Consider the following 5,291-nt stretch of genomic DNA (forward strand, 5'->3'; position numbering starts at 1 on the left):
AACTACCGATCAACGGGTCCGGGTAAAACTTGGTACGGTAAGATCTCTTCGACATGTTTCGAGACGGGAAGTGGAGATTCTCATACAGGACAGTTTTTCGAGTTTGGCATTTTGATTCTCATTCCGTTTTTTATTGATTGATGATATCGGCCGTTTCTTGAACATACTGGATACTGGACAGGTCTGCAATTGTTACTGTTAGATGAGCAGCGGCTAGACCAGCCAAGGCAAGGTACTCTAAAAGTACGGAACCTCAGGGCCGGCTGGCTACTGGGTAACCAAGGACTTTTCGGATAAAATACAGAAAATCGGAAATTTCATGTTAATTGTGGTTTTATTGATGTTTTTATGTGGCGTGTTGTCTGTGTGTATAAAACAATGTTTTGTGTTATTTGTGGCGTGTATTTGGCTCACTAATTGTGATGTGCTGCTGCTGTAGCTGTTCTGTCGCGACGTCGCAGTTCCGGAAATCCAATTCCGGAAGCAGGGGGCGTCTATTTAAGGGTCTTTTTAATCGGTCAGCCCACGAGAGTGCCCCGTATCCGGACAGACCGCGAAGGGAAGTCCTCCTTTATAATTAGGGATCCGCAGAACCCGCGGACGAAGATGCTGGTCCTTTTCGTATTAGGCGCGAGACCTTAAAGGGTCTGCGGGTCGAGCCGGGACGAAGACAATCCGGTATCCGGGTGAATTTCGTGGACGTTCACAAACACTTTACAGGAACTTGACTTCACACACGGATGCCTGGTACAGAAGAGCTCGATTTTTACGGAAGCAACCTTCCTTTTCGCCTTCCATTTTCTCTTTTTCTTTCCTCCTTTTCCTCCTCTGTGAATTGATAGCAGCCAGCAGTAAAATGTAGCCTACTTTGGTGCTATCTTGTTGTGAGACTGGACAAGGAACATGAATTTTCTAGAGCTAAATATACAAAACTGCAAAATGAAAACAAAAATCAAACGATTTGCCACCAACCGGTTACACAATATCGTACAGATGATGGACGCACGTTTTGGAATAATATTTTTCCGTGTTCTTCGGCTTTAACTGGGACTAGAGAATTTACGAAAAGATTTCTGTCCGAAAAGGTTCCGTCGTCGATTTTAAATCATTAATTCATGTTGTACTCTCGGCACCGATAAAATTTTGTATTGTCGAGAATATCCGCTTACCCTACATCAGAACTTCTTTCTGATTGAATCAGCCGTAGGATAGCATGGATAAAGGTCTACGTTTCTTTCCTAATCCACTTTCCGTAGCCTTTCGTAACTTTTTTCGGATAAGGCTTGGATCTAAAATCAAAGCCAAAGCTTCGAGTGGTGAAAATCGAATTGAAGAATTATTTGATTTCGAGGTGTCGGGTGAATTGCTTTGATCCACAGAAGCGTGCAAGTCTTGTCCTGGTAGGTGAAGCTTCCTTTTTAATGCATGAGCTAATTCCGCCTAAGTGTACATTGCTTGTAGATTCAAAGCCCGTCAATTTTTAAACTTTTGGGCAATCATCTTCGAAGCTCATCAGTTTTCTTCCTCTATCAGTTTTAGACGCTGGAGAAATCATATTCAAAACTTTTGACGTCTCATTTTTTTTTTCTAGTACTCTAGATTCCGTTCGGTTATGTTTCTGCCATATTTTACAGAAGTACTTTCACAGGGTACTCACTGTTTCGTTAACTTTTTTGCGACTTCTGGCGTATGGTTTTCGTTTAAGCAGCACCTTTTGAAAATTTCTTGTTAAGTAACAAATCGATTTTTCTCATTAAAACTACAATTACAACAAGTAAATGCAAACTTTTACACTTGACAAGTGACAGCAGAAAAAATCAGAAATGTGAGCAGCTTTATAATGACGACATTATTTCTCTTTGATTGATACAACCTTTTCTCTCCGTGCCAAAAGCGCAACGGTATTGTAATAATTATTCGCCTTTTCCGAGGCTATTCGGTGCAGAAGCACAAACAACAATAAAATGCAATCTCAATCAAAACGCACAATTTAGAACGAGTCCCGTATCATTTCAGATCATTGCCCGGCTAAAGCATTTCAATATAATAGTTTTAGGGAACACTCGACTATAGATGTACTTCAAATGAGACAAAACTTCTTAGCATACGGAATACATATCATATTGACCAGATTAACCCCTTATTCTCTACATACATTAAATTTCTCACTTATGACGAGTGGGATTGTGCTGGAATTGTCAGCACATTTGCTCTACGGGTACATGCACTTTCCCGGACGCTCACGCTGCGGCTAATCCTAAGATGGCTTATAGGATTCAGACTGCAATTTAAGGCCCTACAATTGAATAAAGTATTGTAGAATTTTCGTACTAGACCATAATTCCTCAAGTAGACATACTTCTTTCGAAGGCCTTGTGTGTGAGTCGTTGGTCTGTAGACGTTTCTGGCTACGCTGAACCGTGAGTGTTTGTTGGTATCTATTAAAGAATCCGGTTTATAGTGAGCTGTATGGCCATTAACGCGTGTCTACCTACCATACGTTATGCTGACGAAACATGCAATTGTCTGATGTTGATGCCCCGAACATGCAAGGATGGGCTGATTCATATGCGCTCGCTGTTGATTTCGTCAGTGCTGAATTGGGCTTAATGATCCTGTGAAATGAATTGGAATCAACGATTGTTTCTCAACTGTAGAGCATTTACTGACCGAAAGAGTATGGTTCCGGGGTGCTCCTTTTGTGGGTGCGATTCCTGGACCTTTTACTCGTGCATGCTGTAAACGAGTCATTGTTAATACCGGACCATTCCTTTTTATGTAATTGCCTTACTTTTAACGCCCACTGCGTATTGCTCGATCACGAGTTAACCGTTTTCGACGGAACCAACTCACGGTCAATAAGTCGCACTTGTCCTCAACAGCTCTGTCGCAAAATTGAGATCATTTCATTCCTCCGGAAATGTCTTTTGACGATCTTCAGATTGACAGTGGTGAGTATGGATTGCAAGCAAATTAGATGCCTTACAGTTCTTTCAAGTTGTTTTTCTGTATTGCATGCTTTCTTGTATGCTAATTGGTGGTGATCATGGCCCAGTTTTAGATGTTTTATCTGCTATACAGTATGTTGCGGCTGTTTTGTAACATGATGTATAGATGACTTTTTATCAATGTAGATTATGGATTGATAAAATTGATTTCTTTTTTTTTGCATTTTCTCTTGTATTGGTAGAAATGATTTTATGAAGAAAACTCATTTCAATGGTGATCATTTTTGTGGTGTTTGTTGCTTTCTGTAAAAGAGTTATAATCTGTAGTATGTTAAATAAGTATAAAATAATGGACTAAAAGCAAATTCATCTTCCCAGTAGGATATACTTACCATATCACCTCCAAACCCAAGTAGATGCGGTAAGGTTGCTGATATAGCTTTTGGATATTTCTTATGAAAGATTAAATGTTGCAACAATGGCAAACATTTGGCCATGTCCTCCTTGATATATGTGCTATTTTCAGAAGACCCTTCTAGCTCTACCAGGTTAATGGCGATGTTGATGATTTCTTGGGATACATTAATCACCTTGGGTGTTCTAGAAAACTTTTTTGATTCTTTAGGTATTCCGTGGCATATATTCCTGAAAAAGTTGAGAATAATTCCACTCTATGGGGTTGGCAACGCCCTTTGCCACTGTTTCGATGAAAAAATGCGGTTTCATTGTTTTCAACATAATTTTGTAGGTATGGAAATTCCGCTACGATTCTGCGAACCATTTCTTCCTATTCACAGGTTTTTGGATAACTGTAATAATCATTTTAAGATAAGTGGACATGTTACAAGTTAATAAATAATTCTTGCGTGAGCTTTAATAACGTCGTATGAAACATCCTAAGAATTCACAGAAAACTGCTGCAAAATCTATGAAAACAACTTAATAATTTTTATTTCATATATATAATATCCTGTCCAGGCTACACATATTCTAAATGGAACGAAGTTGCGACTAGTTTTTGTCAGTTTTTGTATTTTTTTCGTAATAAACCTGTTTGTTTACATTTTGTGATTTCGAAATAAAACGAATTAGCATTTCCCAATATAAAATGCGGCCCTCAGAGCTAAAGCGGTATAAGTGACAAAGTGATCAATTTTGAGTTAATGACACCAAACGATTTTCTGTGTTAAAATCTATATTTGGCGCTTTTTTTAGATTTTTAGAATTTAATCTTCACACTTGTTCGATTGAACAAATATTACCACTTTTCGTTAAATATATGGGAAACTGCATAACAAAGAAACTTTGAAGCGTGTTATCTCGAAAGTAGCTTTTGTGCACTTATAACCCTTTGGCTCCAATGGCCTCAAATAATTTTTAATTTCTAAATTATCATATTTATCACTTACTTTCAGGTGGCTACTAATTGTTTAAACTTAAACCTGATAAGATGCGTCTTTTACTCAATTTTTAGAAGAGACTCGATCTTTCCAATCCACACATAAGATTCGGACCATTTCACACATTTCCTTACGTAGCAGCGGTATCAGTTTATCAAGTTTTTTTAAATAAAACTTGTTGGGCGAACTTTCCATTGTTTTCTAACATTAACCGAATTTCGGACTGGTTTTCTTCAATTGTTTGATCGGTTGATGGTATATCTTTGCCTTCCATATTTTCGACGATGTTCAAAACTAACAGGATCGGACTTTCTTTGATTCCCATTTTTTAAGGCGGTCCTCAGTTAGCAACTTTAGATGGATGTTGCTGAATTTTTGCGCTAAAAAATAAAAAAATATGTTAATCAGGTGTAGGTGGAGCAATCAAAAAGACAAAGGATTAACCATATCCAATTACCCTCCCAAGCAAAATTTGGTCCCATTTGCTTGAATAGTTATGAAAAAAAAAAAAAAATTATGGGATCTTCCCCTTCCCCTTCGTATCCTCCATATGTATGGAGGGAGGTGTCTTCAAACATGATTAAACCATTTGTTGCACCCAAATAACATTACGTGCTAAATTGCCGACGAATCCGAAGGCGATGACGCCATTGTTCCCCGCGTTCAATTTGTAAGTGAAATCCGCAATTTGCGGATAGTGGAAGGTACAAGAGGGTTAATTTAGTTTAAAAAAAAAGAACTTACCTTGAAGGAGAGCATGTGTCTCCGGATCTCCGCGTCTTATTTCCTCCATTGCTCCAAATTTTGCAATTAATTGCTCCGCGAAAAAAAATGCTTCCATAAATTCTATCGTACCAAACCACAACAATGGCGTAGAAAATACGCTTCTTTATTTCGTGCCAATCATGGTAAAAAATTTTAACCATTTTTGGTTAGTGCACGA

At 38.3% G+C, this 5,291-nt stretch overlaps 1 long non-coding RNA gene across 1 annotated transcript; it reads right to left on the minus strand.

The window, feature by feature from the left end:
• Positions 1–1,136: 1,136 nt before the first annotated feature.
• On the minus strand, positions 1,137–2,934 carry LOC129740221 (uncharacterized). The gene is made up of 5 exons (XR_008736151.1): positions 2,792–2,934; positions 2,671–2,736; positions 2,496–2,615; positions 2,360–2,438; positions 1,137–2,296 (listed from the first exon to the last, which is right to left on the minus strand). It is a non-coding gene; the product is annotated as an uncharacterized LOC129740221 (long non-coding RNA).
• Positions 2,935–5,291: the final 2,357 nt, after the last annotated feature.

Source organism: Uranotaenia lowii, chromosome 1 (genome assembly GCF_029784155.1).
Source record: "Uranotaenia lowii strain MFRU-FL chromosome 1, ASM2978415v1, whole genome shotgun sequence".
NCBI lineage: Eukaryota > Metazoa > Arthropoda > Insecta > Diptera > Culicidae > Uranotaenia > Uranotaenia lowii.